We start from the raw sequence: 10446 nt of genomic DNA, 5'->3' as shown, positions 1-10446 counted from the left end.
GTAAAAGGCTCAAAGCGGGCGGAATTCCACCTCTTTGCTCTCCGAAGGAGAGTTTTTTGAATCAGCACGTAGAATGAATGACAAGAGAAGGGGCCCAATCTCAGCAAATGAAGCCGGACAAGTGGCAGAAGTGTCAGTTGGGACGCATTTTTGGGATAGTGAACAAACCTCTTTAAGATTTAAGGTAGTTATGGTAAAGGACAAAGATAGACCGGAAATAAAGGTCCTGAATTGTGGGAAGGCCGATTTCAATATGATAAAACAGGATCTGGACAAAATGGAGCAGCTACTTGCAGGAAACTCGACATCAGACAAGTCATTTAAAAATAAAATAGTGATAATTCAGGGCCAACATGTTCCCGTAAAGGTTAAAGGTGGCACTAATAAGTCCATGGAACCCTGGATGTCAAGGGATATAGGGGATTAGATGGGGGGAAAAAGAGGCTTATGGCATATTCAGAGGGCTGAAAAGAGCAGAGGCCCGAGAGGAATATAGCAAGTGTAAGGGGGTACCGAATGAAGTAATTAGGAGAGCGAAGATGAGGCATGAAAAAACACCAGTGGGCAAGACAAAGGAAAATCCCAAGGAATTTCATAAGTATGTAAAGGGTAAGAGGATACCGAGGGAAAGGGTTGGGCCTATTAAGGGGCAAAGTGGCAATCTGTGTGTGGAGCTGGAGGACGTCGGTGAGGTTTTAAAGGATTACTTTTCATCTGTGTTCACTATGAAGATGGACGATATAGGTGTAGAGGTCAGGGTGGGGGATTGTGATATACGTGAACAAATTAGATTTGAAAGGGCGGTGGTATTACCGGTTTTAGCGGGCTTAAAATGGTTAAATCCCCAGGCCCAGATTAGAAGTATCCCAGGCTGCTATGTATCAGGCAAGCGAGGAGACAGCAAGGGCTATGGAAAAAAATCAAGTCCTCTCTGGCCATAGGATAAGTGGCAGTGTACTGGAGGACAGCGAATGTGGTACCATTATTCAAGAAGGGTATCAGGGATCAGCCAGGTAATGACATACCAGTGAGACTAACATGAGTGATCGGGAATCGATTGGGAAAACAGTTCTGAGGGACAGGATTAATCTCAAGTTGGAGAGGCAAGGATTAATCAAGGATATTTAGCATGGCTTTGTTAGGGTGAGATCATGTATAACCAATTTGATTGATTTTTTCGAGGAGGTGACTAGGTGTGTCGATAAGGGTATGACAGTTGATGCAGCCGACATGGACTTCAGTAAGGCTTTTGATAAGGTTCCGCATGGGAGATTGGTCAAGAATGTAAGAGCCCATGGGATCCAGGGCAATTTGACAAATTGGATCCAAAATTGGCTTAGTGGCAGGAGGCAGAGGGTAATGGTTGACGGTTGTTTTGGCGATTGGAAACCTGTGACCAGTGGTGTTCTGCAGGAATCGCTGCTGGGACCCTTGCTGTTTTAAGTGTCCATTTAATGATTTAAATATGAATATCTGAGGTATGATCAGTAATTTCGCAGATGACACGGAAATTGATGGTGTCGCAAACAGCGAGGAGGAAAGACTAAGGTTACAGGACGATATAGATGGGCTGGTAAGATGGGCAGAGCAGTGGAAAATGCAATTCAAGCATGAGAATGTGATGTGATGCATTCTGGGAGGACGAACAAGGCAAGGGAATACACAATGAATGGTCGGACCATAAGAAATACAGAGGGCCAGAGGGAATTTGATGTATTTGTCCATAGATCACTGAAGGCAGCAGCACAGGTATATAAGGTGGTTAGGAAGGTCTGGAAGTGAGCAGAACGACATGGCACTATGCTAGATGGGAAATCTAGGCAAGTTAGGAGTAGTCACTTTGTTGAGCTCTGATGAAATGATTTAATGATTTAAAGCTTGAGAAACTGCAATGAAATAGTTAAAAGTAAAGGCTGAGAGTGTGAGATCGCATAAACTTACAGGCACTGGTAATTGCAAGGACATTTGTTCATTCATGACTTGATTGTGTAACTCCTTGTGGTTTGGAACAAATGGATTCCTGTGAGACATGCTGGCCATCCCTGTGTGAGTGATGATAAGGAATGAAAGGCCACACTATCACTGTATACTGTTGCTGCTTGGTGTTAGTTCATGATGTGACTTGATAGAGATTACAGGATCCCAGGACTTATGACAATTGTGGGAAGCAAAAGCAGTATCTGTGGGAATCAAAATCAGTATCTTGTTTCTAACTCTTCTTCCTTTGCTAATTGTCTTAATGTCTGTTTTCTTTTAATCTTGCTGGTACAAAACGATATTTTATTAGTAACAAGTATGTATTGAGAATGGAGTGTATTGTAACCTCAGTAACAGATGTACTGCATGTCACCACGTGGGTGAAGTCGAATTGTACCGCACTGATTGGTTAAACAAGGAGGTGCAGCATGAATCTTAATGTATAAACAGTAGTACCTGTATCACAAACTTCACTTACTCTGGGGGGGGGGGGGGGGGGACCCGACAGACTCTGGTGGAGTCAGTGCCGCTGTTCTCAGAGTAAGTCCGCTGGCGACTGCGCAAATAAAGTAATCGATTTTACCTACACATCCGACTCGGTATATTTACTGAACCAGACTGAAGGCAAAAAGAACTCAGATTTACATTTTGGTGTCAGAAGTGGGATCTCAACAGACGACCGCCGATCATCAGCGAAATCAGAATCAGACGAGTAGAGGACGGAGAGAGAGGAAATGGGCCCCCGACGTGAGTAGTTGATGTGTGAACACGCCGGTTTTCCCCTGTCTCGTAGTCCGATAAAAGTTTGATCACTCGCTTATGGTCAGGTAAGATCGTCTGGACGAGATCAATGATCAGTCTGGCGGATTAGAAAAGATAAGGGTCAGTCGAAGTAGGTACGACTGAGGTTAAGGTTAAAGTAGGTCGTATTAAGCTACGGCTGAAGGTTGATTAAAGTCAGTGTCGTTTTAGAACGGCTGACGCTCAGGTTCAGTCTGTTTCTTTAGAGGACGGCTGATGGGGACTGAGGTAGAATTAAAGTAGGTTGTATTGACTACGACTGAAGGGTGATTAAAGTCAGTGTCGTTTTAGAACGGCTGACACTCAGGTTTAGTCTGTTTCTTTAGAGGACGGCTGATGGGGACTGAGGTAGAATTAAAGTAGGTCGTATTGACTACGACTGAAGGTTAAAGTCGGTCGCGACTGAAGGTTATGCGAGGTTGTTTTAGAACGACTGAGATTATGGTTTTATTTTTTTATTGTGAGTAACTGTTTAGATAATTTGTAAGTAATAATAGTTTGTAATAATAGTTGTAATTATAGTTTGTGATAATAGTTGTGAATATGGGAAACTGTTTAGATAATCCAAGTGATCCATCCTGCCCATTACAAGTACTGTGTGATAAATATCCGGAGAAAGGGAAAGACTTCAGACAATTATCGGCAGCCTTAAATAAGAAATTAATAGACCAATGGCCCTTAGGGGGGACAAAAGATTTGGAAGTGACTAAAAAAAACCCAAGAAAAAATCTGGAAACAAAATAAAGGCAATCGGGCCAAAGAATTAATTGGATTATGGATACAATATTGTCAGGAGAAAAAAAATAGAATCCTCCTATCAAGTTGGCACGAAAACGCCCTCAAATTAGGAATACCGATTAGTGAAGGGGGAAACCAAAAGACTCTAAAAATTCCCTGTCCCATGTTCGTCTCCTTGTGTGTGGTTCGTCCTTTGTTTGCGTTACTGTGTCTATTCGTTTTCTTGTGTCGTTTGTTTTCTTTCGTTTTAATGCTGCTTGATTCATAGAAAAGAACTAGGGTTTGAGAAAGTAGAGGAAGAATGGGCTTGACGGCTTGTAAGGAGGAAGGGTTGCCCCCGGGGACAAGTAAATCATGTCCTCTGGAGAAAGGCGACCCACGTCCGTTTGCCCCCTTGAGAAAGACGCAGAAGCGCCACGGTAAATATGTGTTTTAAAGATAGGTATGTTTTTGAGTAAAAACAAGTTACTGTTTCTTTGTTCTGTACAACTTGTGTTCTGTAAAACTGACTGTCGTTAACTCTTTGTTGTCTGGCCTTAATGATGAGAGAATGAGTCTGTTACTTTTTCTATTTTTACAAGTGTATATTTTGTGGGAACCTTGAGTCATGTTTTGGTTGTGAATTAGTTGAATCTGTGTGTGTTCCTTGACATCGGGACAAGGGAATTTTGAAAGAGATTTGGTATTTTGAATTCGTAACCCATTACAGAAATCAATTTTCAAAGTTGTTTGGTATTGAATGAGTGTGAAAAGTGATTGTTGAGTGTGTTCATTTCGATTTAGTGTTGTGCACCCAGGAATGGGATATAAAATTGAATTATATTTTAAGTTAAAATTTTATTTTGATTTTAAAAGCTGGTTTTGCAACTGTGAAAAGGCAATGAACAATTTTCTAAGAGATAAGCTTCAGCCTTGAAGGTCTGAAGATGTTTGGCAGAAATCCAATTTGAAGTTTACAACTCCTGCTTTAATTGGAGTTCCAGTTTAAAATCTGTTCTAGTTTTTTTGGAGTTTAAATTAAAGACATGTTTTACTGACTGTTTTAAGTAGCAAATGTTAGGAATTGGATATTGGTCTAATGGAGAGAAGGATAAACAAAGGAGATATAGGAAAGAAGAAGCTGATGTTAAATATTTTGTGTTAAGAATGTTAAATAACTTTTACTTTAGTTTTTGGTTTTATTACAGTCATTTGAAAAGGCGCCTGAAGAACAAGAAAATGACGTAATTTACCTATCTTTTAAAATAAGCACGTGCTATGCTGTTCTGTGTGTAGTTAATAAGTAGTATAAGTTAATAAGTCTGAATTGAATTAATACTATTAAGGTTAATTGACCTGTTTAAGTTGAAGAACAGGACATTTCATTTGTTGCCACAATGAACTTTCAAGTTTATTATTTCATGTTTTGGAGGAGTCTTCGGTTCCGGACAGAGGACTCACTCATATAACATTGGCAGTTTTGATTTTAAATATTATTGCAGTGAATTGGAATTTGGAATCATCTTTGTTAAAAAAAAATCATCCTTGGATTAGAAACCTCTTATAAAAGATGCCAAAAAAATCAGTTTGGAAACAATTGAACTTTAATCTAAAATGCTGTCTATCCTGATGGAGATGGTTTCCTTTGAAGTTGATAATGTTGCTAAAGATTTTGTTGTTTGAAAATCCTAAGGATAAAAAAAAAACATTTAAAAAGGAGTTTAGTTCTTTTCCATTAAAAAAAGGGTTACGTAAAGCGACGCAGCGGAGAATGCTTTGCTCCGCCCCCTTGGAGACAAGCAAGAAATTAACCCTGCTGCAACCATCCTTATCAATGAGACAAAGTGCTTGAGAAGGAGAGATAGTTGCAAGCACTTCTGTCTTTAACGTACAAAACGTACAACCAAGTCTGGGCATAAGAAATTGGAATCGATAAACTAAATTAAATTGATATGAGTGGTTATTTAATGCATTCAAAGGGAAATTTACTGTTATTTGAATTTGGAATAATCTGAGATGTCAAAAATCCAGTTTAATTTGGCAAGTTATTTAAGGAATTAAAATGTCATCGAAGGTAAAAAAAAAAAACATAAACAATATACACTAATGTCTGGAATCAAATGGGAATGTTCGATTTCTGTTTTAAGGAATTATTAATATTAATTGTAAAGGTTCTCCAGGGCTCAAAATGAAATAGAATTATAATTAATGGGAATTGGCAATCAGATCTGGCTGATGCAAGCGCTAATAAAGGAATTCTGGGGATAAACAAATATTGAAATAAACAGCTAATTTCCAAGAAGCCTCGAATTTTACAGTGAATATCAGGAAAGTGTAGATAAGACTAGCAATTGATAGTTTTCTCTTGGAGCTATGAGTTTTTAAGAGAGCTACATTTGAAAGTTTGGCCATAACCAGAGACATCAGGACCCTGCAGGGGGAGGTAAGCAAAGATCTCAGATAGACACCACCAGCCGCCCCCCTTTTTCATCACCGCTGATATTTGATCTTTTGATAAGATCACCTGAGAGTTCAGAATATGTGGCATGACAGTGGAATACCAGTATAAGTGTGCAGATGTGATTTGTTATTTTGAAAGCAGCGGAAGCATTTGTGGCATTTTCAACTTCAAAGGCGAGCAACCCTAAGGATACCAAAAGGATTGAAAAAGAAATAGATTAAAATGGAGTGTGGTTTTTTTCCGATCACAGAAGGAAAAGGTTTTGTAACGTGACGCAGCTGAGACGATTTTGCTCCACCCCTTGAAAAAAAAGCCCCGCTGCAGCTGCTGTTTTTCCATTTAATCCATCACACAATTTTGCATTGCTGAGAGTAAAATTTATACATATTGGACATTGTTAAATTTTAAATTTCTAAATTGACAGATAGAATTGGACAAATTAACCCATTGGGCTCAGGGGCAGAGCCACAGTGGATTCTTTGTGGGTTGTTTTTAAGCAGGTGACGGCAGGCCATGTGAGAAATAAATGCCACGGCAAAAGATCCAGCAGCTTTGAGAATTTAAGACCTTAATTGCAGACATCAAATATCGCAGCATCTTTATCAATGAGACAATTTTCAGCATCTGCAGCATTTTGCTTTTATTTTAGTGGACAATTTAATCTACCAGGTGTGTCAGCTTTTGACAGCAAAGGCCCTCAAGGGACCTTTTGTGTCAAAATCATTGGGGGGGTGTACAAGGGAAAGAGCCAACAATCAAACCAGCATTCAAAATTTATCAAACGGACAACAAGCTCCAATCACCCCGATTACCCCCACATTTTAATTACTAACAAGTAAGGTTACGACCCAACAGCCACAAGTGACTGGTCTCCCTTGCCCAGCCTTGACTACAGAATGGACTTGCGATAATAAAAACTAATAAAATTGTATATGATAACATAAAACTTGAGTTGGTACTGGTAATATTGAATATCTCAGATATCCAGCTACCTGGCTGGTGCCCTAAGAACCGAGAGTTGTACAAGGTTACTGTAACAATTGCTGAAACAGGGATTTGGTAATGAGGGAATAATAAAGTTAAAGAGACATAAACATAGCTTAGTGAATAACGCAGCCACTGTCCTTAATACGGGAACTTCAATTGTCAATACTATAGATTTTGAAAATGTGGACCAGAATGTTAGAACACTTAGTCAGCTACTAAAGGATATTTTGTAAAAGAAACAAAAAGGACAGAGTGGTGTAGCTAAAGTAGGAAAGACTTGATGAATACGGTGACAGGAAGGGTGATGAGACTGCCAAGGTATGACGTAGCAGGTAGTGAGGAAATAGGACCCGTAAGAGAAAGAGTTAAAGATTTGTGAAGGAGCTGTGCAGACAACTGCATAAGGTGAGGCAGGAGGTTCTATCGAAACATGATAGAGGAACAGACAAAGGTGCCTGTTGTGGGAGACAAAGTAATGGTAAAGGGAAGGGCCGATAGAAATACATGGTACCAACTAAAAAAAATATATAATCAAGGGAATAATGGTAGTATTAATAGGCATTTGGACTATTATTAGATGGGTTACTAACCGGGCAAGGATTGTGGGGAACGAATCCTGAGTACAACGGGACCATATAGATAATTTCAAAAGAGTAGAGATGATAAGAATATAAATTAACTCCTGGATTCCCCAGGACATGTTCGGTCCCCACAGGTAGACATGTATCCCTCATCGGGGGATACTCACAACATGGACAAGTACTAACACCAGGTGACCACCAGGGCAGTGTGTTTAAATTACAGATATAACCACTAGTGGCGTATGGCAAAGAACCGGACTGCAGTGGCTGTGGGGCCTGATACTAATATCCGGAGAGGAAGAACAAAGACCCGGTAATGGATGCACAACGGATTAATGAAAGGAATATTGATATGCACTATATGAACTATGGGGCATTGCACAACATGTTGGATGGGAAGTGTGTACGGTGTTCCACAGATGACCGTGCTAACTGCGTGACCAGACACAAAGGGGAAGGGGTAACTGAGAGCTGTGTCTTTGAAATTATTTGTGCCCCTCCCATTGGGCAACAGATGATAAGGAAAGTTGAAAGGAACATGGATGTGTGTGGGTACATCGAGCCCAGGGGAAGCGTTGTATGATAATGTTAAACATGAGATTGTGCCTGCCCTGGACAATATCTCAAATGCCGGGATATTGTACGGAACAGGCAAGAAATATAATAGTGTATTAAGTAAGATTGTAATGCAGCAGGCTGCTGATGCCATGGGTGCCACCAGATCTAGAGGCCAGGATCAGCTTTATAGAACAAAGAGTGGGATAGTTAATGACGTTGCTACCAGATTCAATACCGGTGCCTCCATAGTAAAATACAGTTAATACTGGCCACAATATGGGGCATACTAGCTTGCCGTTCATACAGGCGCTATGTGCAGCGAAGGAGGATGAAAACCAGAGCAAAGGCAAGGGAGACAATTTCTCTACCTAGAAATATTATTTTAGTAACCAGTAACATATAATATTAGTGAACAGTGACATTTCAAATAATGAGAGTGTTTGTAGTACATACAGTTTGTGAATGGTAGAACAAATTCGAGAAAATTCGAGGCAAATTGATGCAAGACAGGTGCCAGTTTGGATCAATGACACCCAGTTGGAATACTTAACTAGTCACACACATGATAAAATTACCAGGTGCCAAATCAGAAAACTTAAAGTATGGAAAGATCAGGAATGTGTAAATACAGGATCTATGAGTATTGGAGTAGTGTTGGGAATACCTGTAATTCTGAGAGATAAGTTAGGGATGCAATTATACAAAGTAGAAAATACAGGAGTGATAAGTGGAAAGATTACATAAAATACAATGATATTTTACCCTATGTTATGGAAATTGGAAAAGAAAAAGAGGTAATTGGAACAATATTGTCCATTGTCTGAGTGTAGTCTGGAAAACCAGGTGGTCATACATCCTCATCCTAAATATAAAACGGCAGAATCAAAATGTGGGTTTAATGCCACTGTAAATTACACCATGGAGACTAGGAAAGCATTGTCAGAGCTAACCCATGTGGCCTATATGGGAAAGGGGAGATATTGCTTAACCACCACAGCGAAGGAGTACCAATATGGACATAAACAGACTTGGCCGGTGAGCAACAGTACATTTTGGTTCATCCCACAAATGCCAACCCGAGTAGGGAAGATGGAGTTGGTACAGATACATAAGCAAAAGACAGAAACAATAACTGTGACAGAAAGTATTAAGGAGGATTTGACTATTCAGCCATTGCCCACACGCTTGGGTAAAGAGAGACAGCAGCTAGAAGTCATTGCTGTAGTGTAATACAATTTGGAACAATAGTCGAAGATGCAACAAGATGAGATTGACAAGATAAATGATTCTACCTGGCAGGATGGCAGGAGGACTTATGGAACTGGGGGTCAGACGTGCAGATACACCCCTGGTTTAGAATTATCTCCCATGTCCTGATAGTGGTTTTGGGTATCATGGTGTTATATGTGACCTACTTAAATTGGCAACTTTAGAAATTAATTGGGCGATGTAAGAGGATGTATGAACACAGGTTGGACAGCTACCCGAAAAAGCAATCTGTATTCGAACTTACTCTATAAATGGATAGGCAATTAGTTATGCCACACAAGGGTAAATGTATAACCTATTCATATATTGTTAAAATGAATTAGTGAAAGATCAGTATACTCTAAGAATGAAATTGCGACTGTATTATGTTCGCACAATTGATTGATTATGTAATAGTGATGTTTAAATTGTGCTTTCTTCAATATTACACTGCTTATGCTTTTGCTTTGCAAATGAAATTGTAATTGTACAAGTGTATCACCTTTTATGTTGTAAGAAAGTAGTTGAAGCCCCTGCAAAACTTATGCCTTGACAGAGTTCCCGCAGGCCCCTCTTATGGCACAAGCAGGCAACGTATTGAGTGCGACCCCTCTGGGTGTTGAAGGCTGTTTCTAGACAAATAGAGACCATTAAAGGCACCTAGGTGGGATCAAGGGATTGACTTTTTAAAATGTTTTGAAGAATCGAAGGGGGGACTGTAAGAACAGAATTTAGATTTTATAATTTTTAAGAACAGAATTACATGGGAACATTTAAGATGAAACAATTAATCAGTCATGTATTGCTAACACGCTAGCTCCAGTGCTGTCGGGAGGGACAGCTTATCAGAAATGACTTCATAACTTCAGGTCTGCAGAGGCAACTTGGCCTTGCAGCTGGTACAGCGAGAGAGCGAGACATTGTACTTCAACAGCACTCTTCTTATCACCCAGACATGACAATCCTAGGGAAAGGCTAGAATGAAAAACATACCGACCAGGCTAATACACGCCCCCTTGTTAGAGGGTGGCTCAGCCTACCCTTCAGATTCAGCAGTTGCTGAGTTTTTTATATTTGCTTTTATATTATACTGTTTAAATGTTATTTGAGTAAATA

The 10446-nt window shown here is 39.8% G+C and overlaps 1 long non-coding RNA gene across 1 annotated transcript; it reads left to right on the top strand.

Annotated features, from left to right (window-relative positions):
- Nucleotides 1–2477: 2477 nt before the first annotated feature.
- Nucleotides 2478–7800, top strand: LOC137381027 (uncharacterized). Its single transcript, XR_010977114.1, has 3 exons — nt 2478–2517; nt 4704–4739; nt 7727–7800. It is a non-coding gene; the product is annotated as an uncharacterized lncRNA (long non-coding RNA).
- The last annotated feature ends 2646 nt before the right edge of the window (nt 7801–10446 follow it).

The sequence above is a fragment of the Heterodontus francisci genome, chromosome 21, assembly GCF_036365525.1.
Source record: "Heterodontus francisci isolate sHetFra1 chromosome 21, sHetFra1.hap1, whole genome shotgun sequence".
NCBI classification, from domain to species: Eukaryota; Metazoa; Chordata; class Chondrichthyes; order Heterodontiformes; family Heterodontidae; genus Heterodontus; species Heterodontus francisci.
The sequence above is the reverse complement of the archived record's forward strand: the minus strand, read 5'-3'. Positions and strand labels throughout refer to the sequence as shown.